The sequence below is a fragment of the Strigops habroptila genome, chromosome W (assembly GCF_004027225.2).
Source record: "Strigops habroptila isolate Jane chromosome W, bStrHab1.2.pri, whole genome shotgun sequence".
NCBI classification, from domain to species: Eukaryota; Metazoa; Chordata; class Aves; order Psittaciformes; family Psittacidae; genus Strigops; species Strigops habroptila.
In genome coordinates, this window is record NC_044301.2 from 6,574,154 (window position 1) to 6,601,655 (window position 27,502).

Genomic DNA, 27,502 nt, shown 5'->3' on the forward strand with positions numbered 1-27,502 from the left:
CTGCTGGGGTCGGGCTGGGTATGGGTCGGCGGGTGGTGAGCAATTGTATCCTCTCCCCTTGTTATTTCACTAATCATTATTATCATTGGTGGTAGCAGTAGTGGTTTTGTATTATACCTTAGTTGCGGGACTGCTCTTATCTCAACCCGTGGGAGTTACATTCTTCCGATTCTCCTCCCCATCCCTCTGGGAGCGGGGGGAGGAAGAAGGGGGGGAGTGAGCGAGCGGCTGTGTGGTTCTGAGTTACCGGCTTGGCTCAAACCACGACACTGGTCTGGCTTGTATGGGAAATCAGTTAAGCGTTTATGGGTGCTTTTTCTTTGGAGTTGATGTCACAGTGGTTGTAGCCCGTTAAAGACAGTCTAATATACCTTGAGGTTAACTTACACACTGGTGCGGAGTATGAGGATTTCCATAATTGTTTGGCAAGTATCCTCTCTATTTATGTAGCTATCTATTGATATTCATAGCATAAAAACTGTTTATTCAGCTAAAACCCCAGTGCGATCAATCAGTGATACAGTCTATCAAATGTCTGTCAGCCTGTAGTCATTACTATCTTCCCCCCCCCCCCGCTTCGGGAAACATTTGGGATGACTCTATTTCTCTAATCTTGTAGCATTCCCTCTGTCTTTAGAGGGGAATTTGTAATTTTTTAATTATTCTTGGCTATCCTTCATTCAGAATATATGTTGTAATTTCAGCAAAAGCCAGACCTTGTATGGCAGTTTTCATCTTTTTCAAGGCTGCTTCTATTTCTTGAAATGCTGGAGGGTTTCCAATTATTCCTTCTGGTCGCTTTGGATGTGAATTGTAACAGATCATCCAAGAGCTGTGGTTCAACATTGATAAGCTTATCAATACAAATATAGTGTTAAAGCCTTTTTAGATAATCGGGGCTAGGTGTGAAAATGTGACCAATTTATGCATAAATTGGTCCTACACTTCTTTTTTTTTTCCCTTATGAGAAAGAATCTCATCATGAACTGGTTTCAGACTGTTCCTTGTCAGGGCTTCTTCTATGCTTGTTAACGGTTGATTAGGTTGTTATATCACATTTCAGTACCTGCTTAACTTGATGCCAGTCAACTCTGGAAACAAAATTCATTAAGGCAAACAAATCTCCAAATGGTAAGGCGAAAGAAAAAAAAAAAGGTTTGATACATCAGCTTCTACTGTATGAAACAATAAAGCCTTGTAAATCTATACATTGGAAGAGCTCTTGATCATAAGTAAAACTGAAAATGAGGAATATGGTAACAAGCAGAGGAGCCTTTATACCCACCCTTTCATGACTGCTTGTGGGTGAGAGCTTCTTTGCCAGCCACATGTGCACGGCAGAGGGCTGTTTCATGGGGCAGCTGAATATGTGGCCTTACTGGTCTATGTCAAATTTCCCGTTGGCGTTTGCCATAGGGTTTCCTGAAGTAGTTTATCTTTTTCACGGGGCTTATTATGTTCATAGGAGGCTTCTCTGTAGCCTATCATTATGATGAAATGAAGTTTAAAATTACATTGGGAGCCTGCTTAAGGACCATCGTGTAGGTCCAGGGAGAGAGCTTATCCAGCCTGCCCAGGCCTGAGTCAGCCCAGGCTCTCCATTATTCATCCTGACCAAAGCAGCTCGTGGAGGGAGCTTGCCCAAGCACGGGGCAGTGCTGCAGTCCCCATGTCAGTGCGATGAGCTGGAGAAGGGGCAGCAGCCAGGGAGGAGACTGGGCTCCAAGTTGAGGACACAAAACACACCGGAGGGAGGGGTAGAAGAGGCATTTACCTGGAAAATTCTACTTTCAGAAATATTATCAATAAGAGTGTTGGAGCAGGAGAAAATTTGCATTCAAACGCATTAATTCTGGATTTCTTTAGTGAGCATAGTTAGGGCAAGGCTCAGGAGTGGTCACAGGACAATTGGGCTATTTACTCTGGTTTATAATCCTTGTAGTGAATGGTGCCTAATTCTCCAATTTGTGAAAGATCCCAAAGTTTGCAATGCTGTATGAAGCCATATGTGGTGATATGCTTGAGGAGCACACACAGTGGTGTGCACAACAGTCCTGTTTCTCACACTGAATAAGCCCATGATTCTCATAATATTTTTTTTCTTTATTATTTTTTTTTTTCTCAGAGGAGCTCACAAGTTCAGTGTCTGTTAATTTTATTAGGAAATTTAATTCATTTTCACCAGGAAGTTATTTGTAGCATATTAGCTTCCTCTCTGTTATGCAATTAACCAGACTGTTCACCAGTTGTTTTGGGTTTGGGTTGGGGTTTTTTTGCTGACTTTTGAGGATGGGGAGGAGGGAAAGAGGGGAAGCTGGAGGTGATAATCCCCTTGGGTAACAGCTGGAGATGGGACACCAGAGCAATGGACTGAGCCTCTGAGCTGGGAAGGAGAATCTGCTTTCTGAGAGCCCTGTTTGGTCCTTAAAACCCCCAAAGCTGATGGCTTGAGAGTGAGTTGGGCATCTTTGTCCAAGGGGAGAACAGCTGGGTCACTGGGGTTTGGTTTGTTGCTCCTTCATGGTGCAGAAAGGCTGCAGGAGTACCTGGGTGAATTGGGTTGGGATGAATGAGGTCAGCCCATGAGATTTTTGGCTCTAACCCTTGTGACACTGTGTTTTTTAGATCCATCTGTTGAACCTCTCTGCCTTGCCAGAGGTTTTTCTTCTTTACTTGAGAGGGCCAGTGCCTATTCCCCTTGAATTCAGTGGATTACTGGGATGAGCAAAGGGAATCAATACACAATGCAGTATGAATTTAGTATATGTAAGCTATACTGCATTTTTAATCAGCTATATGTTTATTGTAGTGAAGAGCAACAAATTACAGTACCACTAGCACACAAAAGCTTATGGCATTCAATTGTTCTTAATTAATAGGTAAGTGCAAGCCTTTTTTATTTATACTGGAGGAGATCTTGTTACTAATTTGTTTGCAAATGTATCTGTAAAAAGGAAAAAATATATATTTATTTTGATAGTTTAATTTTTTTGATCGTTACTTGGTTTGCAATCAAATATTAGCATGTTGGGTTTGCATATATTTCAAAGATGTCTAGTCCTTAATAAGGAAAAGTGTGAAGAACTGCTAATATGTGCTTTAATGTCACAGACCAGGCAGTTAAAAGTTGCTTTAAATGTAAATAAAAATTAGTCCTTTAAAATTCATTGGTATAGTGATATATAATGTAGAGATAAGCAAAAATGTGGAGTGAGTAAAAGGACTCATATGCCTAACAACTTGAAGAAGAGGACCTTGAGCGAGCATGTTTTTCTTTTGTAGGCAAAACTTATTCCACAATTGAAAATGTAAAAGTGAAACAAGTTAAGCCATTTTGTTCCATGTGAAAATATTGTTTTGGCAGTAGTCTCTAATTTCCTAGATTTGCTCCTGTCGTGGTTTGAGCCCAGCTGGTAACTCAGAACCACACAGCCGCTCGCTCACTCCCCCCCCCTTCTTCCTCCCCCCGCTCCCGGAGGGATGGGGAGGAGAATGGGAAGAATGTAACTCCCACGGGTTGAGATAAGAGCAGTCCCACAACTAAGGTATAATACAAAACCACTACTGCTACCACCAATGATAATAATGATTAGTGAAATAACAAGGGGAGAGGATACAATTGCTCACCACCCGCCGACCGATACCCAGCCCGACCCGAGCAGTGATCTGGGCCTTCTGGGTAACTCCCCCTGGTTTATATACTGGGCATGACGTGATGTGGTATGGAATACCCCTTTGGCTAGTTTGGGTCAGGTGTCCTGTCTCTGCTTCCTCCCAGCTTCCCCTCCCCCCTGGCAAAGCATGAGACTGAGAAAGTCCTTGGTTGGAATAAACATTACTTAGCAACAACTAAAAACATCAGTGTTATCAGCGTTGTTCCCAGGCTGAAAGTTAAAAAACACAGCACTGCACCAGCTACTAAGCAGGAGAAAAATGACTGCTATAGCTGAACCCAGGACAGCTCCAAGTCCAGGCTGTACTGTTTGAGATTCAGAAATGTTGGAGGCTTCTTGTGTTTAATATGGACTGGTGTCTTTTTTCATTTGAGGGGAAAAAATTAAATAGCAATATGGAAGCTATTTTGCTAATGTTTTTATCTATTCTGTGACTGACATCAGTAACACACAACAGTTCCACTGACATTGCATCGTGTCCAATGGACCCACTGACCTGATTCAATGTCAGCTGAAATGCCTCATACATCATAAACATACATGAATTCTCGCAGATCCATTATCCTCCCACCCGGTCCAGGAGTGCCAGGGATCCAATACTAAGCCAACAGAAGTTTGAATTCTTTTTCTTCAGTTTATATTTTCTTTCACACTGTGAAAGAGCAACTCCATACTTTGTAGAATGTAACTGGGAGACCCCTACGCATTTTATGAATACATGAATGATAATGATGTCAGTAGTCATTCAGATACTAGGCTGATAAGAGCGTGGCATACAAACCCAGATAAATACCTCATACCTTGTCAGGAGAGCCTGCAAACCTGATATGTCATTCTGTCTTATCATGCAAGAATATTTGAATCGTAATATTTCTATTAACATTGTACAAAATCTGCAGTAGTTGCAGACTGCACCCAATGACAATACAACTTTTATAAAAATATGGATATTTATCATGTGCCCCTGCTGTGATTTCATTGCCACTAAAAGCAAAGGGAAGGCGAATGAAAAGCATTCCAAGGTTTTCAGTTGGTCCCCCTAAACAGTGAACTGCAACAGTATATATTTGTTTTACTACTGAGCCTGTTTAGCAGTCAAACTGTAGGAAATTGAATATACACTTACTGTATAAAAATTATATGCTTGATTAGTGATACTTTAGAAGAAATAAGTGCATCAATCATAGAACAGCAGGTTGTCAAGGCTTTATATGTGGGAAAAACACAGAACAAAGAATGTAATGCATGTTGGGCACCTTTTTACAAAAGTTTCACACCAAAGTTGATTTACAATAAACTCGTTCCTCTCTCTCTCCTCCCAAATTCTTCTGAAGAAACGTCCAAAGAAATCTGAGCAAACTATCATGCTCTCTGTTCTGACATGTGTGTAATTACAAGATCATCCTCATTGTGAATTTTCTGTTTGGTTGATTTAAGAAAAAAATTAAAAGGTGCATACTCTTAATGCTGTTCTGCCATTCAAATTCAGAAGGGTAATTTTCTTCACAAGTTAATGGGAAGAAGACTTGACAATTAGCCTGGTTTAGACAGGGCCAGATCCTTGACAAGGAGCAGTGCCTGCACCCAGACCTTGCTTTGGAGGCTTAGCAGTTCTCAGGACAAGCCTGTCTGCAGAATTTCACTGTAAGATGTACTCTACTCCAAAAGGAGGGCTCTGAGCCGTGCACTGCAGCTGTCTTGGGCACCATTTTTGTACGGTGGTTCTCCTGGGCGCATTGGTCATGCTCAATTTCCCATCAGAGCCCTCCGAGATGTGCAGACCTGACACACAACCTGTACAATGCACAAGCTTTCCTGACAGCATGTGAAAACCTACACATTAAAACTGCCACAAAGTAGCCTGTTACTATGGACTGTTGCATCGCTCTGCCTGATCTAGACCCAAAAGCATGACACTGAGCCTGCTTCTGCCCAAATGCAAGCTCAAATTCTCTATTATGAAACAGTGGCTGGTAAAGATTCCTGGATTTCCAGCCAGCAGCTCTTCTCTCACTCTCCATTTCTTCTTCAGGGCATCTATTCACCCTCCCATGTATGTGGCTCCCTTCATTATATGGATTTATACTACAGACGTATGGCTCTAGTTAATATGACAATAGCTCTTGCTCCCTTCTAAGAGATCTGTTATGGAGAGGTAGCCATACATTGTAATGAAAGATAACACAAAGACAGGAAAGACCCTTTTATTTCAGCAACAGACAAAGACATCTTTTGAAGTTCATCTTAAATATCCTTGATACCAATACAACCATCCTAAATATCAAAACAACTACAGATCATTTCTGTTGTTGGCCAAGATAAAGTCACAATTCTTAAAACTTCTATGTCTAAATCCTTATTTGTTTCATTTGCCTGCCAATGTAACCTGTGCTAGCTACTAGGGACAACCAAAGTAAATAAGCATTGATTAGGCTATCTCAAAACTACTGAAATGTATAAGTGGCCATTAATGCCTCAACACCCCTCTAGTTACCATGTGTAAAACTCCTCGTTTGGATTGCCATTTGTCTGGAGTGGCATAAGAGCTAGAAAGGTTCAATGTTTCTTTCCCTTTCCAAGTGTAAAATGAGGAAAGAGGTAAGCTGAACCAATTTCTTCTACTAGGAAAAGAACAAAACCCTGTGAATTTTATGCACAGGTTTCCTGAACAGAGAGAGAAATCTGGATGTGATCGAAAACAACTGGGGTCCATGAGCAAGGACCATGCTTGGAGAAGCAATAGTCCATTTATCATCCCAATGCCACTTCAGCTTTTGGTACTTCTCACTTATGACTTTCTTCAACCAGAGTAGTCCTGAGGAAGTGCCAAGACAGTGCTTCAAGGATAACTGTCTCCTCCAAACCCCTCATTTCTGGGGAGACCGATGTATGAGTCACAGTGATGATATCCTCATAGCATGTTTTTATTCCCTCATCTTAATCCATCTGGCTATGTTTGTAGAATGGCGTGAAGGTACAGTAAAAGTGCTTTATTGGTTTGACTTCCTGGCATTAAGCAGTTTAATAGCATGAAGGTTTACAAAATCTGTGTTATTTAATATGTCATTGTCTGGGAAAAAATATTCTGAACTGAAACATATGGACATCTGTGTGTCTTTTCAAATAGTAATTTCAGACTGGTCTCCACATTAATCTCATTTTTGTTGATTTCATTGTTTTTAGAGCCCTTTGGTTTCCTGAGAAGAGATGACAATGGACCCTACACAATTCAATGTGAATCAAGCAGAAGCCACTTTATTGTTCCCACGATCCCTTTATATACAGAGTTTTCTATCTCTACATGCGGTCACACGCCTTTTGATTGGTAAAAGCCCTCTTGCACAAGGCAATCACACGGCTCGGTAAGTGTCCTTATTGGTTCATCTAATTCCTGGTGTTCTTCCCATGTATCTGACTGCAGATGTTTTCTTCCTCTTATCTTCTTCTTGGTATGCTGCTACGTGTTTAGAAGAAGCTCTCTGATGGCTGGTTCACATCCTCTTATCTTCTTCTTGGTATGCAGCTGCATGCTTAGAAGAGGCCCTCATATGGCTGGCTCATCACATGTCCACCGTCCTCCAAATACGACCCCACAGTTTCCCTTTCATTAAACAAACAAAACCCAAAAATTACTTTTTCCAGGACCAAGCAGTTACATATACAGGTATAGTCAAGCTCATGCTGCACAAGAATGTGATGAAGATATTCATAAAAGCAAAAAGCATCAGCTCTGTATGCAACTGGGAACTAAACTCTGCACCTGGAAGTATTCCTTTGTCTCAAAGTTCAGGGTGCAAGTAAGTGGAATTGAGATGTCTTCTACAGCATAGTAGCTTCTGTCAGCCACACCTATAGACTGCCTGCTACCAAAACCTTGCCATGCAAACCCAATACAAAATGATAAACTAGTGAGATACTGAAGTTAAGTCACTGACAAAAGGATACACATCAAGTCAAAAATGGTAGAAAAAGGACCACAGGAATGTGGATGCTTGTCTTCTAACATCACTAGCATTATCACATAATTTTTTCTTGCCATAAAATGTCCAAAGATGAGTGTTTGCAAAATATGATGATATTGTTTCTGCAAAATACACCTGGTACAAGCCCCTGACAACATCATGCAAAGATCCCAAGATAGCTCTGAAAAAGCAGGCTCTTCAAGTATGGCATAGCACTATCTGCAGCATCAGTGCAGCATCAGGAAAGCAACCAAAGTGGATTGCTGTTGAGGTTTAAGCCCAGCCGGTAACTCAGAACCATGCAGCTTTTTGCTCACTCCACCACTACTTCCCTCCCCACCCCCGGTCCCGGGAGGATGGGGAGGAGAATTGAAAGGATGTAAATCCCACAGGTTGAGACAAGAACAGCCCAGTAACTAAGGTACAACACAAAACTACTACCACCACTAATAATAATAATGATAAGGGAAATAAGGGGAGAGAATATGAAACTAAAAGGGGAAAAGGAAAAGAAAACCATAAAAACAAGTGATGCATAATACCACACGCCGAATGACACCCAGCCTGACCTGAGCAGCGATCTGGGCCTTCCAGGTAACTACTCTCCCAGTGTATATACTGGGTATGACATGCTGTGGTATGGAATACCCCTTTGGCTAGTTTGGGTCAGGAGTCCTGCCTCTGCTTCCTCCCGGCTTCCCGTGACCCTCCTCCCTGGCAGAGCATGAGACTGAAAAGTCCTTAGTCGGAGTAAACATTACTTAGCAACAACTCAAAACATCGGTGTGTTATCAGCATTGTTCTCAGACTAAAGTCGAAAACACAGCACTGCACCAGCTACTAAGGAGAAAAATGACTGCTACAGCTGAACCCAGAACAGTATCCACCCCTGATTCCATACCAGTCACGTCATGCTCAGATCCATACTTTTCAATATACCATCTCTTTTTGTCTCATATATATATATATGCACACAGAGAGATATAATTCCTTAGTCCATGGGCCATCCCTATAAAGTTTGCTGAATTCATCCAGTCCATGATGTCAGGCTCCATCTGTCATAACAGTCTTTCAGGGCAGGAGAAATGGTGTGTAGTGTTGGATTGTTGCCGGCTGATGACACCGCCGAACTCATCTGGTTTAATCAAAGTTCATTCTTTGTTGGGGTGACGATCAGAGGTAAGTCAGGGTCAGTCGATGGTGACATGAGGACAGTTCTGGGAGATTCCTGCTGCTGCTGTCAGCTTTTCCCATGACTTGATTTTCTGCTGATGATCATGACAGCACATATCTTCTTTTCAAAGCCCAGAGTGGTGGAGATGGGCATACAGCTGATGGGCTATAGAGGTGTTATATAGCAGGCAACAGCACATAATTGAGTTTATTGGCTGTTTTCCCCCAGAATTAAATCACCTTGAGGTACACACCGGACTTCCCCATCTTCCCGCATTACCCACCGAGTATATCCAGGTCCCTGAGCGAAAGCAATCCCATGAGTGGGTTTACCTTTACCTGAAGCAAGAATAGCTCAGACTGTCTTCCCCAGCAAATTCTTTATGGGCACCACAGGAACCTTATCCCCTTCTACAGTACATAAAAATTCTAAATCCACCAGAAACACTTCAAATTTAGTAGCTTTATGCACCTGTTGGTTGTTCTGATTTTCCTCAGTGGCCCGACTCTTAGGTACATGAGCATCTATGTGGCATACCTTCACCACCGGGTTCTGCAGTGTTATTCTGCCACAGTGCAGCAGCCAGATGGGTTTACCTCTGTGTTGCTAGTTGCTCTGCTTCCATTGCTGCAACCACCCCCACAGGGCATTTGCCACCATCCATGAGTCAGTAGAGAGAGAAAGTACTGGCCATTTTACTCGTTCAGCAATGTCCAAGGCCAGCTGGATGGCTTTCACCTCTGCAAATTGACTCCATTCACCCTCTCCTTCAGCAGTTTCTGCAACTTCTTGTAGGGGACTCCATGCAGCTGCCTTCCATCTCCGATGCTTTCCCATAATATGGCAGGACCCATCAGTAAACAAGGCATATTGCTTCTCACTTTCTGACAGTTCATTATATGGTGGGACCTATTCAGCATGCATCACCTCCTCCTCTGGTGACATTCCAATATCTTTGCCCTCTGGCCAGTCCATGATGACTTCTAGAATTCCTGGACGACTGGGATTTCCTATTCGAGCTCGTTGTGTAATTAGTGTGGCCCACTTACTCCATGTAGCATCGTTTGCATGATGTGTAGAGGAGACCCTGCCTTTGAACATCCAGCCCAGCACAGGCAACCGGGGTGCCAGGAGGAGCTGCGCTTCAGTGCCAATCACTTCTGAAGCAGCTCGAACCCCTTCATAGGCTGCCAGTATCTCTTTTGCAGTGGGAGTGTAGTCTCCTCTGTGTCCCCGACTCCAAAAGCCGAGGGATCGACCTCGAGTCTCCCCTGGAGCTTTCTGCCAGAGGCTCCAGGCAGGACCATTCTCCCCAGCTGCGATGTCGAGCACATTTTTCACATCTGGCCCAGTCCGGACTGGTCCAAGGGCTACTGCATGAACTATTTCTCGTTGAATTTGTTCAAAGGCTTGTTGTTTCTCAGGGCTCCATTTGAAATCATTCTTCTTCTGGGTCTCGGAATAGAGAGGGATTACAATCATACTGTAATTTGGGATGTGCATTCTCCAGAACCCCACAACACCTAAGTATATATACCCAGCATATATACTGGCTATGACGTGCTGTGGTATGGAATACCCCTTTGGATAGTTTGGGTCAGGTGTCCTGTCTTTGCTTCCTCCCAGCTTCCCGTGCCCCTCCTCACTGGCAGAGCATGAGACTGAAGAAGTCCTTAGTCAGAGTAAGCATTACTTAGCAACAACTCAAAACATCGGTGTGTTATCAGCATTGTTCTCAGACTGAAGTCAAAAACACAGTACTGCACCAGCTATTAAGAAGGAGGTAAATGACTGCTACAGCTGAACCCAGGACAACTCACTACAAGATAACTACTGTACATTCCTGAAAAATGACATCTTGCATGAAAAGACTTAACAAAAGCCACAGTGCTGATAATTTTTGCGTGGATCAAGGAGGACAGATCTCTCTGTGGCTTCACAGACAAGGACCAAGGCTTGCCTTTATCATTTTCAACTAAATTGTAATGCTTTCATGGCTGCACATGAAAGGAAATTCCTCTTGATGAACTATTTTTCTCAGTCATGTGAAACTTTATTTATTCTCTTGGACCAAACATAAGGAGGGCAAAAACTTCATTTGGGGAGCTTATTTGGTTGTCAAAATGCAGACATAGTGAATGTTTTAGAAATAGGTATATGAATTTATTAATTTTTTGATTTGCTCTTGCTCGCTGCTTCCCAAATTTTTGGAAGCTGTTTATGGGATTATACTTGGAGAGCTGAGAAACTGAAAGTAGGTAAAAACTCTCTCCTTGCTTCAGATCCCTTGAGATTTTAATTTAAAAAGTTGTTACCAGACATGGTGCAGAAATGAACCCCCCTGTCTGAGTACACCTTAGTTGCTGGTGGCTGGAGGCAAGTGTCTGCTTGAGTATCTCCCCTAAGCTCTCCCCTCTTATGAGACAAACTTCCCACAGTCCTGGAGAGCCAAACATGCTCTGAACATGCATCTCCACCTGACCTTGTCTTGTTGGGCTGGAAAGTGTTCTTGTCCACTTCCATGCTGTTTTGTGATGCTTCTACCCTGGTGTTGTGAGGAACAAATGCTGTGAAGGGATATGGCATACTTCAGTGTCAGGTACAAACCAAACAAACAAGCAAATAAATAAATAAATGCAGCTCTCAGCATAAACCTCCTAGCAACATAAATAATCAAAACCTGATTAACAAACTGGTCAGTTTAAAATGAAAATAATGATCTTCCTTCGCCTTCCTGCTCCCATCAGGATGATCACAAAAGGTTATCTGTTTTAATAAATCAATTAGAGTCAACAAGCTGGCTTATTTGCCAATGGGAGGGTTTAGTTTTTGCAACCCAAGGGCAGCTTCCTGGTACATCTCACACCCAAAGGTATCATCCAGCCAGTGGCCTGGCAAGGGCACTTTCAGATGGGCGAGTATGGGTCTTGGGGCCATCTCTCAGCCAGAAAAGGGGTGGCTGAGCTGCAACACCTGGTGCCATGCAGGGGTTACACAGGGAAAGGGACAGGATGGGACTCACCCCTCTAGCCCCTGCTCCTCTCATGGCCAGCAGTCATTACTGTAGTGTTTCAGTGGAGGTTGAATAATTGGGAAATAAAAAGAAGAAGAAGGAAAACAGTTTTTCTCATTTCCTGAGAATCCTGCTTTGAGCCTGGGTATCAAGGAAAGCAGCTCTGTTTGCATGTAACGTGGTACATTAGCGTATTTTTTCCTCTTTTCAGCCTTGCTTCTTTTTTTTTTTTTTTTATTCAAGGACCAGGTCATTGCTTCTGAATCTTTCTCTCAAGAACTGACACTTAAAGTGCAAATGAAGCTAATGACAAGAGACAATATTTTAATATTAATTAGATATTTAATGTGTCTTAGTTCATCAGAGCAATATTGCTCTTTTATGTATTACATAAAAGCAGACCTTTAGCTTGGAGGAAAACAGGGAACACAGTCATAGAAGTAGTATTCTTGGGTTTATAATTGCTAAAAATATTGTTACATTTAGGAAATCCAGGAAACTTTGAAAGGAAGATACGTAATAATAATAATGGAGCTACTGGACTATAGGAATTCCTGGCAAAGGCTTTACATCTTTCTTTTTCCTCCTACATGAGCTGGCAGTGTAAAAGCTGTAATATCCCAAACTCTTGCTAGGTGTCCTGGGTTCAGCTATAGCAGTCATTTTTCTCCTGCTTAGTAGCTGGTGCAGTGCTGTGTTTTTTAACTTTCAGCCTGGGAACAATGCTGATAACACCGATGTTTTTAGTTGTTGCTAAGTAATGTTTATGCCAACCAAGGATTTTCTCAGTCTCATGCTTTGCCAGGGAGGAGGGGAAGCCGGGAGGAAACAGAGACAGGACACCTGACCCAAACTAGCCAAAGGGGTATTCCATACCACAGCACGTCATGCCCAGTATATAAACCGGGGGGAGTTACCCGGAAGGCCCAGATCACTGCTGGGGTCGGGCTGGGTATGGGTCGGCGGGTGGTGAGCAATTGTATCCTCTCCCCTTGTTATTTCACTAATCATTATTATCATTGGTGGTAGCAGTAGTGGTTTTGTATTATACCTTAGTTGCAGGACTGCTCTTATCTCAACCCGTGGGAGTTACATTCTTCCCATTCTCCTCCCCATCCCTCCGGGAGCGGGGGGAGGAAGAAGGGGGGGGAGTGAGCGAGCGGCTGTGTGGTTCTGAGTTACCGGCTGGGCTCAAACCACAACACTAGGAGAGCAGACTTGGCTTTTCTGCAGCATTATATTGATATATAATGCAGATACTAGGTCTGTCTTTACCTGGATTCCCCCCTAATTCCTTTCCTATGCATATTATCTTTTTAATAGTTATGGTAAAGCAACGACATGAGCTGCTAACACCGTGCACCCCGGTGAAATGGCCTAATGACGATTTTTACCAGAACTAGGTACATAATGTACAATATTTTCTGTGAATGTTTGCATTTCTTGTGACCTGGTTTCTGCTCCTTTCATGTTCTTTCACCGGCTATTTGAGAAGTTGCATTTTACTGCCAGGAAGTATTTATACAAAGCAAATTTCGAAGAAGTTGTGCACATATTTGAAGAAAATGAAATTTAAGGCCCTGTCACAGCAATGAGCTCATTCCAGAGAGACTTCGTGCATGGACCCTGAATATAGAAAATGCCTGGAGAAGGTCACTGCCTTGGCAGGATCTGTATTCACCCCCCTCCATGATGTCTAGCTGCGAACGCTCACTAGTGCTGTCATTTTAAGGCAGGTTTTGAAGAGGTAAAAAAACCCCTAAAATCATGTTATGCATTTCCTGACCATTTGTGCTTCAGCTGGACTTGCTTTTGAGATCACTCTGGGCAGAACAAATACATTAAAAATAATATTTGGAAGGAACAACAGGGAATTTATATATAAATTTACATATCTTCTGGAACAAGAAACATTTTTTTTTAGCAGTTGGTGCGAGTGCCCACACCTAACAAGAACAGCAGTGTAAAAATGTAGTTAAGCCTTCTATTTTTGTCCACAACTAGTATTAAAAAAAAAAATAAAAAAAAAAATTGTTAGATCTGTGGTTCCTTTATATGTTGTAGAGAGCAAAGATAGATATAACAGAGAGTGAATTCATTGAATAAAGTAGTATGGTAGATGATTTGCTTGGCTTGGAACATCCTTGCTACTTTCATTTTCACAGTGTTTAATTACTTTTTTTTTTTTTTTTTTACATCATGTATCCTGGAGGAGAATCAAGTTTATGGATAAGACTTCCATGTAAAACACTGAAATTTAGGCCAGGGCTTGATGTGGGTTTGACACTTCAAGTGACAAGGAGCTGGGGAGGGAAAAGGATCTTGCAGCATGTAGTCAGCCTGTCCTGGTTGGGGATCAATGGCAGCACCAGCATTAGCTCCAGAACACCCTGGGCCTCATTCTTTCCTATCTATCTCTCGATGTATTGGAGATGACATGCCAAAAGGATGCCAGAAGGAGGATTTATTTTTTATAAGGGGGGAAATAATTTCATAACCCAATATTAAACGCATGCACACATAAGATGATAGACATATGTGCTCACCCACCCCAGCAACAGCAACCTTGGTCCCGTAACTGCTTACATAAAGGAATAAAACTTGTTTGGGGTTCATTAATATGCATTAACGACTGTAAATGTTCTGCTTGAATAAAAGCTGTTTGCTTTACTACTTCAGGGTTTCTGCCCTTTTGGGACATACAATGGGCAAATCAAATACACTTATAGAGGGTTACAAGTGTTGTAAGTTATATTTAACTAAAATAAACAGGCAGATACAGACACTTCTGTTCTGCTATAAAAAGACTGCATATGCTCAATGCAGGTTTTCTTAAGGTAAGGGACAGAGCTTAGGAAGCTCTAAGGCAGCTAGATTTGCCCATATGGGAAGGCGGTCTTTCACTGATGATTTTGCAGACAGAAATTGCCCATCTGCACTGTTTGCAGGTGTTTTGAATGATTATATTATTAACTCTGTCTGTTCAACTTTGCTTTTTTATGGTGGCTTTAGTATTTCAGTAAATAAAAAAAGAAATATATAAGCAGCCATCTGGTTCACAGTTTTTGACTAGCGCTCTTTGTCAAGAAAGAAAAAAGAATTCTCAGATATTATGTCCTAGTTCTGGAACACTGGCAAATGAGAACAAATCCCCAAATTCTGACCTGAATATAAAATGGGGACAGTATTTTCTGCTTTTTATTTAACTCGCTCTGATTAATCCATTCAAAAGCAATTGTCTCTGTTCTGTTCTCATTTACACCTCTGTGAAGTCAGCAGAGTAGTTCTGGACTTACACCACCCTATTAGGAGCAGAATCTCCTCCTGCTGAAATTAAAAGCGGGGGAGGAATTAAAGCGAAAGCAATCACTGTGAAACCATTTTCTGTTTTTCTAAATGGGCAACAAAGACAGATGGGTGGTGGTCCTTTCCTGCTGGATTTTACAGGGAAGATTCACATTTCTCGCACATATTTTTTGCAAAGCAATGACTAAACTTTGCAAGACCTTCAGGAATAAAGAACAAGCTATTTGCTATCTCAACAGTAAGTTCCAAATTTTTAGACTGCATTTAGGTTTCTCTGAGCATAATACTTGGTTATTGGCAATATCTAGTTAAATATTTCATATAGTGCATAAAGGCTTCTTCTACTCTCAAGCACTCTGTAAGTATTAATTAAAGTAGTGAATTTGTAGATTTATCTGGTGCCTGAATACCTTTTGCTGCAAATTGTTTCAGAGCTGGATTGCAGCTTCAAACAATCATTTAATGTTGCTGCGATATTCATGACACTGGAATTATGTATATAAATGTAGGTAGATTGTCAGCAAATCTTCTTTGAAGAGATGGTGCCAGGCCTCACAGCTATGACCCAAATCCAAATATTCTCCAAATTCACAGAAAACCCACATGTGGAAGGCTTCACTGACTTCGGAAGCTCTGGACAGACCCCAGGGGACTTCCAGCAGGACCTGGTTACATAGAGCTGGATTAGATGTGTGAGAAGGTTTTTTGCCTTGGTGCTGTTCTTCCATGAGCAGTGGTGCCATGTGTGGGACTTGTGCAGGAGTGGGAAAGGTCAGCTGAAAGGGATTTAGTGCTAGCTTTTGTAGAATAAAATTATGCAGCTATAATTTGACATCTGGTACAGGTTGCCCAGAGAAGCTGTGGCTGCCCCATCCCTGGCAGTGTTCAAGGCCAGGTTGGATGGGGCTTTGAGCAACCTGGTCTAGTGGAAGGTGTCCCTGCCCGTGGCAGGGGGGTGGAAGTGGATGAGCTTTAAGGTCCCTTCCAACCCAAACCATTCTGTGATTCTATGATGTGGTGCTTAGGGACATGGTTTATTGGTGGACTTGGCAGTGCTAAGTTAATTGTTGGACTTGATCTTCAAGGTCTTTTCCAAACTAAGCAATTCTATGATTCTATCATGCTGGTAGGTGTCATGGTTTAAGCCCAGCCGGTAACTCAGGACCACGCAGCCGCTCGCGCACTCCCCCACTTCTTCCTCCCCCCACTCCTGGAGGGATGAGGAGGAGAATCGAAAGAATCTAACTCCAACACATTGAGATAAGAGCAGTCCAGTAACTAAGGTATAATACAAAACTACTACTGCTACCACCAATAATAATAACGATAAGGGAAATAACAAGGGGAGAGAATACAATTGCTCACCACCCACCGACCAATACCCAGCCCGACCCAAGCAGCAATCTGCTTCCTCCCAGCTTCCCCTCCTCCCTGGCAAAGCATGAGACTGAGAAAGTCCTTGATCAGAGTAAACATTGCTTAGCAACAACTAAAAACATCAGTGTTATCAGCATTGTTCCCAGGCTGAAATTCAAAAACACAGCACTGCATCAGCTACTAAGAAGGAGAAAAAATGACTGCTACTGCTGAACTCAGGACAGTGGGTCTTGAACACAGCACATGGCAGGTAGTTGCTTCAGGTTTGGTTACTGGAGGTTTTATATGTGCACTCTGTATTTCTGCTTGCTTTCTGTCAGTCCAGCTACTAAACTAAACCAATACACTCATATAGTTCATTAATCTTCTATGCCTCTATGGCATTAATATTCTAGCAATCTGATCATTCTATCCTCAAATTAATAGAAGTCAGCATTCCTAAAAAGATTATACACTTTTGCATCAGCCATGTGAATAATGGTAACGTAGATACTAACTCTTCCTCATGCTGGGTACACAGATAGAGGTATGTTAATTTCCTAGGTACCATTGCTAAGGCTGAGAAATCATGTTTTTCGTCAGACATTGTAATCTGTGCACTGTTACAAAACTGTAGCAGCTGAATGGTGATATCAGAAATGGGGAAGGTAAACAATTATGAGCAAACTGTAATCTGTTGTGGGAACTTCTCCATGAGCTAAGAAAAGAAAATGCTTGAAGAAAACATCCAGCTCATTATCTTCCTGTGATATGTTCATGTTTGTGGGAAGACAACCCTAATCAAAACAAACATAAAAACAACCCCCCCCCAAAAAAAAACCAAAAACAAAACAGAAAAACCCACAACTGCTTTGATTTGTTCTTAGTATCTTAGTAGCCAGCATTCTATAGCTATCTCTAGGAAGTCCATCTGGATACTTTCATTAAAGCAAGGTTTTATTTTGTGCAGTAAGGTCAGATCTCATGGAAATGGAGCTCACCAAACAAAGCTTCGACAGCTTTCATTTGTGCTTCCAGTTTAATAATATGAGACACAGCAACCAGGCAGGTTTCCATCATGCATTCCTGCACTGTGCAGTGTGCAGGAAAGACCCTGGTCCCAAAACCAGAAAAACTGCAAGGTTTATGATCTTACTGGTGTGGCTCTCCTATTTCTAATTTCAGTGCTATTTGGCAGTTTCTGCTCTACTGGGTTTGCCACTGGCATATCCACACAGCAGAGCACAAGGCACAGACACCCCTCAACAGTGAGGAACAGGTCTGAACATCGTCACCTCTTCCATATTTCTCTCTGCCAGCTGTGACTTCGGTATGTTGTTCATTTTCCTCACTATAAAATGAGTATAACTACACCTCCCAGACTTTCTGAAAGTTATTCTAAGACTGGTGAGTAAGTCTAGAGAAGCACTTTTTTTTATTATTCATTGACACATTTGGGGAATGTTTTGAATTGCTCTGGGATTATCCAGAGCAAAAAGTAGTTTGTGGCTGCAGATTCAGAAGGGATAGTCATGAGATATGAATTTTGGTCCCTTTTGTCTCTCCTTTGGGTCTCCAGGCTATGTTGCAATTTATAAAAATACCAGACCTTAGGCTAAATCAATATCCTTCGGGTTATGAGATGTTGCTAAATATCAAAACAAAATCCCAGTGTTCCAGTTCTTTAACCTCACTATGTTTAATTAGCCATTCCAATTAACCTTCCCTTTGCGTTTCCTCATGTTTAAAGGATTATATTAAAAGTACTGTAGAATTAAGGCCATTTAAAATAGGCTGAGTATATTTCAAGACATTCAGAAAGCCTCTTACATGAAGCTGTCCTCACTTCAGTTTCGCTAATGACTGGTCATGGGGGGGGTATTTTCAAACCTCTGCACCTAGGTTGCAAAAATGGTAGCAATATACCTACATGTGCATCCAGGTCACAGTGTGTTCAAATGAGAAATCACTTCTGCAGATCTCTTACCGTGTTGCTATATCTGCCTGTGGACACAAAGGACATGTAAGTGAAGACATATGCATTCTTGCTCTGAGAATTTAGACATCGACAATCATTTACACAAAATTTTTTTGCTCAGAGGCCTGACAGAAAGACAAACACCAAATCAGTATTACTGAATTCTGGTTTCTGAGGTACTCCAGATAATTCGAAGACTTAGAACAAATGGCAGTGTGAGTGTCCTGGGTTCAGTAATAGCAATGAGAAACATGGGAAAAGAGTGGGGAAACACTAAGCTTATCATCCCAACTAGTTGATAAGATATGAATCCTGCATTCTTAAGACAGATGAATAGTACCAAGTAAAAACCTGATCAAACAGTAAGTTAGAATCATAGAATCATAGAATAGTAAGGGTTGGAAAGGACCTTAAGATCATCTAGTTCCAACCCCCCTGCCATGGGCAGGGACACCTCGCACTAAACCATGTCTCCCAAGGCTCTGTCCAACTTGGCCTTGAACACCGCCAGGGATGGAGCATTTACCACTTGGGCAAACCATTCCAGTGCTTCACCACCCTCACTGTAAAGAACTTCTTCCTTATATCTAATCTAAACTTCCCCTGTTTAAGTTTGAACCTGTTACCCCTTGTCCTACCACTACAGTCCCTAAGGAAGAGTCCCTCCCCAGCATCCCTGTAGGCCCCCTTCAGATACTGGAAGGCTGCTATGAGGTCTCCACGCAGCCTTCTCTTCTCCAGGCTGAACAGCCCCAACTCTCTCAGCCTGTCTTCATATGGGAGGTGCTCTAGCCCTCTTATCATCCTCGTGGCCCTCCTCTGGACTTGCTCCAACAGCTCCATGTCCTTTTTATGTTGAGGACACCAGAACTGTACACAGTACTCCAAGAGAGGTCTCACAAGAGCAGAGTAGAGGGGCAGGATCACCTCCTTTGACCTGCTGGTCACGCTTCTTTTGATGCAGCCCAGGATACGGTTGGCTTTCTGGGCTGCGAGCACACACTGCCGGCTCATGTTAAGCTTCTTGTCAACCAACACCACCAAGTCCTTCTCTGCAGGGCTGCTCTGAATCTCTTCTCTGCCCAACCTGTAGCTGTGCCTGAGATTGCCCCGACCCAGATGCAGGACCTTATGCTTGGCTTGGTTAAACTTCATAAGGTTGGCATTGGCCCACCTCTCAAGTGTGTCAAGGTCCCTCTGGATGGCATCCCTTCCCTCCAGCGTATCATCCGAACCACACAGCTTGGTGTCGTCAGCAAACTTGCTGAGGGCGCACTCAATCCCACTGTCCATGTTGCCGACAAAGATGTTGAACAGGACCGGTCCCAACACTGATCCCTGAGGGACACCACTCGTTACAGGTTTCCAACTGGACATCGAGCCATTTACCACAACTCTTTGTGTGCGGCCATCGAGCCAGTTCTTTATCCACTGAGTGGTCCATCTATCAAATTGATGTCTCTCCAATTTAGAGACAAGGATGTCATGCGGGACAGTGTCAAACGCTTTGCACAAGTCCAGGTAGATGACGTCATCTGCTCTGCCCCTGTCCATCAGTTCCATGGCCCCATCATAGAAGTCCACCAAATTGGTCAGGCAGGATTTCCCCTTAGTGAAGCCATGTTGGCTGTCACCAACCACCTCGTTGCTTTTCATGTGCCTTAGCATGCTTTCCAGGAGAATCTGCTCCAAGATTTTGCCAGGCACAGAGGTGAGGCTGACTGGTCTGTAGTTCCCTGGGTCTTCCATCTTCCCCTTCTTGAAAATGGGAGTTATATTTCCCTTCTTCCAGTCATCGGGAACTTCACCTGACTGCCAGGATTTTTCAAATATGATGGATAGTGGCTTAGCAACTTCATTTGCCAGCTCCTTCAGGACTTGCAGATGGATTTCATCAGGTCCCATGGACTCATGCACATTCAGGTTCTTAAGATGGTCTCGAACCTGATCCTCTCCTACAGTGGGCCTAAGGTCTTCATTCTCACAGTCCCTGCATCTGCTTTCCAAGACTTGGGTGGTGTGGTCAGAGCATTTGCTGCTGAAGATGGAGGCAAAGAAGTCATTAAGAACCTCAGCCTTCTCCAAATCCATGGTAGCCAGTTCTCCTGACAGCTTCCGGAGAGGGCCGACGTTGTCCCTAGTCTGTCTTTTATTTGCGATGTACCTATAGAATTCTTTCCTGTTTTCTTTCACATCCCTTGCCAGATTTAATTGTAACTGGGCCTTAGCTTTCCTAACCTGGTCCCTAGCTTCCCGGACAATGTTCCTGTATTCTTCCCAGGCCGCCTGTCCTCGCTTCCACCTTCTATAAGCTTCTTTTTTCCCTCTAAGTTTCCTTCTAAGTTTCATTCTAAGTTTCCTTCTAAGTTGCAAGAACAATAAATTATGAGCCTGTGCTCCCACTCGCACCTCTTGCTGGGGACAGGCAATGTCAGGGTGATGTGATGGGAGAGTCTCCATAACTGTTTCTGTAGTCTTTACGAACCTATGCATTTGTATATATATGTTGTTAGCACTCTGTGACGTAGGAGAATACTATTATGCCCATTTTATTATGCCCAAGGATGATTATGTTTTTTATATTTATGTTACATTAGGCAGCTTTTCACTTATTCTCTGTGCCTAACTCTCTGGATGCATTTTATAAGCCATCAGGATTTTGTTATGGAAGAGCAGGTACCTAAAAAATCCCTGAATTTACCAGTGTCATTTTGGATGTCTGTGGGAGAACTAGGAGTGTAAACCAGTCTGTATATTTAATCTCTGACTTCTCCCTAGGTAACTTGCTCCAGCAGTTGTATTGAAAGATCATTTTAATTCATAGTTTTGTTTGTTGGAGGATATGAATTTCTCAGAGGTGAAGTATGATGACAAACCACACTTATTTTTCTATTTTCTGTATTTGGAAGGAGCTGAGATAATTCTAAACCCAGGCTGCAGTGTTATTTTAGTTAAATTTGTTCCATCAGGGTGTCTGTCTTTAGACCTTCCTTTGGTCTTTATAAAGGATAGGGAGGAAAAACAAAAGATGTTTATTTTATTGGAGCTGTGATATTAGAGGCTTTCACTTAAATCTGTTGGAGTCTGTTTTCTAAGACAAGATCAGTTAAAAATATATCATGTTTTGTGTTAAATAGTTTGATGGCATAAATTCAATAAAGACAGTGTCTGATGTCCTCACTGTGTGAGTTGTGTGAGTTGTATGAGTTGTTAGAAAGGATGCTAAGAAAAGCAAAGAACCTTTTTCCTCTCCTCTGCTTTTCATTGGCAACAGTAAAGTTCAACTGCAAGGCATGTGATTGTAATATAATCAAATAACCTGCTGGTGTCTCATAAAGAAGTACTGGTTGTTTAAATGATTATTCATAACAGATGTTTCATAGCTGGTGATGGTTTAAGAATCAGATAACATCAAATCAGTTAGAGTATGAGCCTAAGCTCCTTTGAAAATGCACAAAGAACAAAGCCAAGAGCATTACTGATGACTGACTAGTTGGGGCAGTCAAAAACAATGAATATATTTAGGATTTTTATCAAGCCTGCTGAGGAATCTTGATGGGAACAGAAATATAGGCATGTGATAAGCAACACAGAAACTGGAGATGATACTGAAAATTGACTTTGAAGCCAGTGCAGGGAAAGAGCGAGCTGTGAATTTGCCTATGTGCTGAAACTCTACCAGTCCTCCCTGGCAGGGAAGACTCAACCTTGTGCCTTTTTGCACAACTCTTGCTTAAGGATGTTTCCAAAGCAGATGCCACTGCTTAAGCTTACTCCAGGAGTAACTCTTGTGTAGTGAGACAGTCCTACAGTAGTACAGCTCTGTAGGGGAGCTCATGTTAGGGAACAAAAGCACTCTAATGAGAACTTCAATGTGGAGAAGTATTTTTAAGATTCATTTATTAGCTACTGTATGGCTGATCTCCTCTTGAGTTAACCTAAGTTTGATGTGGACAGTGTTTATGAAGGTGGTACTTAAAAGAGCAAATTTGGGGGAAGAAAAAAAAGTATGTATGTGTAACATTAATCTTTGAAGATGCATTGTTTTGTCTTATCAGCAAAGGTGCATTTGAAAATCAGACATTTGCCACTGAGAGTGAGAAATAAAACAACAAAAAATTATCCCTCCCTTTGTTTCAGGATTTTGGATGCACTGGATTAGACATGATTGCAAAGCACAATTATTTATGAACCTTCAATGGGCTGAATTCATGAAAGGAATAACGAGTATATATTTTCCTTTTGTAGAATTTTAATGAAGAAATGGCATTACTATTCATTATTTATCCACTTTCAAATTGTAATGAATAGTTCTACTGGCAAACACCAAATTTCTGTATTTACAGAAAGGCGGAACATGTGTAGATAATAACACAGTTCAGTATGCATGAAATTCTGTATTTCTATAAATATAGAAATAAAGAAATTATCACCAGGGCTATTAATTAAATTTTGAAAGTAGTAAATAATAAATAGGAATAACATTTATTAATTAAAATCCTATGAACAGATAATAGTCCGTCTTTCTTAAATAAATCCAGTGCAATATTTCTCCAAGAAAGCTGGCTTTTATCAAGATTTCGATTTTTTGTTGTTGTTGTTTTTGACATTGTTTCATATGCAGCCTTTACCCTAAATGCATTTTAAATAATGTTAACCCACGTCTTTTCATTAATACTTGAAATAATATGTGATGCTGTGAAACAAAGACGATTTAGAGACCCTGTCTTCCCTGGTTGAATAAAATCTTTTTCACACCATTCTAATCATGGATATCTGCCTCTGTCATGGTTTAAGCCCAGACGGTAACTCAGAACCACACAGCCGCTCGCTTCCTCCCCCTCCTTCACCCCCCCTCCCTGCTCCTGGAGGGATGGGGAGGAGAATTGAAAGAATCTAACTCCCACGGGTTGAGATAAGAACAGTCCATTAACTAAGGTACAACACAAAACTACTACTGCTACCACCACCAATGATAATAATGATAAGGGAAATAACAAGGGGAGAGGATACAATTGCTCACCACCCGCCAACCGATACCCAGCCCAACCCGAGTAGCGATCTGGGCCTTCCGGGTAAGTCCCCCCAGTTTATATACTGGGCATGACGTGCTGTGGTATGGAATACCCCTTTGGCTACTTTGGGTCAGGTGTCCTGTCTCTGCTTCCTCCTGGCTTCCCCTGCCCCTCCTCACTGGCAGAGCATGAGACTGAAAAGTCTTGATAGGAGTAAACATTACTTAGCAACAACTAAAAACATTCATGTGTTATCAGCGTTGTTCCCAGACTAAAGTTGAAAACACAGCACTGCACCAGCTACAAAGAAGGAGAAAAATGACTGCTATTGCTGAACCCAGGACAGTATCCACCCCTTATTCTATACCATTCACATCATGCTCAGATCCCACATTTTTCAATATACCATCGCTTTTGTCTCATATATATATAAACATATATATCCATATATATATACACACACATACAAAGCGAGAGATATCATTCCCTATTCCATGGACCAATCCCTATAAAGTTGCTGAATTCATCCAGTCCATGATGTCAGATTCCATCCGTCGTAACAGTCTTTCAGGGCAGGAGAGATGGTGTGTAGTGTTGGATTGTTGCCGGCTGATGACACCGCTGAACTCATCTGGTCACTGCTGAGCTTGTCTGGTTTCATCAAAGTTAATTCTTTGTTGGGGTGGTGATCGGAGGGAAGTCAGGGTCAGTCGATGGTGACCTGAGGACAATTCTGCTGCTGCTGCTGGCTTTACGATGATTTATTCTCTATTTTCTTTATTAATTATTATTCTCTATTTTATTTTCTTTATATATTGTTAAGTCCTCCCCTCGATCACGAGCCCATCTATATGTTGCATCTCTGCCTTGATGGCCTGAGGTGTCATGGGCCCACCGGGCTAAAAATAATTCACCCTTATGTTGACAATCTAAATCCATCTGAGCCACTTCAATCTTAGCAGCTTGATCCACCTGTTGGTTGTTTGGATGTTCCTCAGTGGGCCAACTTTTGGGTACGTGACGTACCTTCGCTACCAGGTTCTGCACCCAGGCAGCGATATCTTGCCTGTTATTGTTGCCTGCTGACGACACCACTGAACTCATCTAGTCACTGCTGAACTCGTCTGGTTTCATCAACATTCATTCTTTGTTGGGGTGATGATCGGAGGGAAGTCAGATTCGGTCAATGGTGACCTGAGGACAGTTCTGGGAGATTCCTGCTGCTGCTGCCAGCTTTTCCCATGACTTGATTCTCTGCTGATGATCAGGACAGCACGTCTTCTTTTCAAAGCCTAGACTGGTGGAGATGGACATCTAGCTGATGGGCTATGTAACAGGCAACAGCATATAATTAAGTTCATTGGCTGTTTTCCACCAAAATCAAATCCCCTTGAGGTACACATCGGACTTCCCCATCTTCCCTCATTACCCACCATTTATTTCTGGGTCCCTGAGCAAAAGCAATCCCACGAGTGGGTTTGCCTTTACCTGAAGCAGGAATAACCAAGACTGTCTTCCCAAACAAATTCTTTATGTGCACCACAGGAACTTTATCCCCCTCTACAGGACGTAAAAGTTCTGATTGGGCTGGGCCAGCCCTGTTGGCAGATCCCCTAGTGTTGACCAACCAGGTGGCTTTTGGTAAATGTGTATCCCAGTGTTTGAAAGTCCCACCACCCATTGCTCTCAGTGTAGTTTTTAACAGCCCATTGTACCGTTCGATTTTCCCAGAGGCTGGTGCATGGTAGGGGATGTGATATACCCACTCAGTGTCACGCTCTTTGGCCCAAGTGTCTATAAGCTTGTACTGGAAATGAGTCCCAATGACAGACTCGGTTCTCTCTGGGGTGCCGTGTCACCACAAGACTTGTTTCTCAAGGCCCAGGATAGTGTTCCGGGCAGTGGCACGGGGCAGAGTGTGTTTCCAGCCATCTGGTGGTTGCTTCCACCATGGTAAGCACATGGCCCTTGCCTTGGCAGGTCGGTGGGAGTGTGATATAGTCAGTCTGCCAGGCCTCCCCATATTTGTACTTCAGCCATCATCCTCCATACCAGAGAGGCTTTAACCGCTTGGCTTGCTTAATTGCAGCACGTTCCACGTTCATGAATAACCTGGACAATAGTGTCCATTGTTATGTCCACCCCTCAGTCACGTGTCCATCTATGTGATGCATCTCTGCCTTGATGGCCTGAGGTGTCATGGGCCCACCGGGCTAAAAATAATTCACCCTTATGTTGCCAATCTAAATCCATCTGAGCCACTTCAGTCTTAGCACCTTGATCCACCTGTTGGTTGTTCTGATGTTCCTCAGTGGCCCGACTCCTGGGTACATGACCATCTATGTGGCATACCTTCGCCACCAGGTTCTGCACCCCAGCAGCAATATCTTGCCATAGTGCAGCAGCCCAGATGGGTTTACCTCTGCGTTGCCAGTTGCTCTGCTTCCATTGCTTGCAACCACCCCCACAGGGCATTTGCCACCATCCATGAGTCAGTATAGAGAAAGTACTGGATGTTTTTCTCATTCAGCAATATCCAAGGCCAGCTGGATGGCTTTCACCTCTGCAAACCAACTTGATTTACCCCCTCCTTCAGCAGTTTCTGCAACTTGTCACAGGGGACTCCATACAGCTGCCTTCCATCTCCAATGCTTCCAAAGCACTGGAGGGGCCAACTGGCTTAAGTGCTTGCCCATACGATCTCACACACCCTGCCACTCATGACCGTCCAGCCTCAGGGAAGATCTCTTTGTAGCATTCTTCAATAGTCATTTAACCCTAGACAAGACCCGAGCCTGACTCTGCTTAACTTCCGAGATCTGACAAGAATGGGCGTTCTCAGCATGGTCATGACATAGGCAAGACATAGAGAGCATATGCATCAACAAGCTGGTTTCCAGCAAAAGGAGCAGGATGATTTCAAGGACATCAAAAGGATATTAAAGATCTTTAACTTTTCCAGAATCTACTCCCACTTTAAATTGCCTGGTTGGGGAGCAGAGGGTGTGAGGGAGTATCTCCTCCATAGGTTGACCTCCCGAGGGAAGGAAAAAGAAAGATGTGTAACTGTTAAAAATTCCCATTACATGCCTCCCATAGTATAGAGGTGATGGCCACGCTGAGAACACATACCAGCCCAGTTTCATGATCAATGAGTCTATTGGATTACAAGTCGTTACCATGAAGTACAGCGAAACAAGAACCTTAGCCCAGGCCCCCCAGCTGATAAACACTAAAACAGAAAATACTGGCTGCAAGTAAGGTATGATATGCTGATACTCTGAGACCAAGCGCAACAACTCTCAGAGCAAATAAATCAACATTGTGACTAGTAACTATTAATCCGAAACAATGAATGCTTATCACAAATACGATTAGACATACTCTGGGCAGATCTGTCATTATCTCAACCCTTCGTGCCCCCTGTTGGGCACCAAAGAACTGTCATGATTTAAGCCCAGCCAGCAACTCAGAACCACACAGCTGTTCTCTCACTTCCTCCCCTTCTTCCCTCCCCCCCCCCCCCCCGAGGGATGGAGAGGAGAATGGTAAGAATCTAACTCCCACTGGTTGAGATAAGAACAGTCCATTAACTAAGGTACAACACAAAACTACTACTGCTACCACCACGAATGATAATAATGATAAGGGAAATAACAAGGGGAGAGGATACAATTGCTCACCACCCGCCGACTGATACCCAGCCCAACCCGAGCAGCGATCTGGGCCATCCGGGTAAGTCCCCCCAATTTATATACTGGGCATGACGTGCTGTGGTAAGGAATACCCCTTTGGCTAGTTTGGGTCAGGTGTCCTGTCTCTGCTTCCTCCCGGCTTCCCCTCCTCCCTGGCAGAGCATGAGACTGAAAAGTCCTTAGTCAGAGTAAACATTACTTAGCAACAACTAAAAACATTCATGTGTTATCAGCACTGTTCCCAGACTAAAGTCAAAAACACAGCACTGCACCAGCTATTAAGAAGGAGAAAAATGACTGCTACTGCTGAACCCCGGACAGCCTCCTAA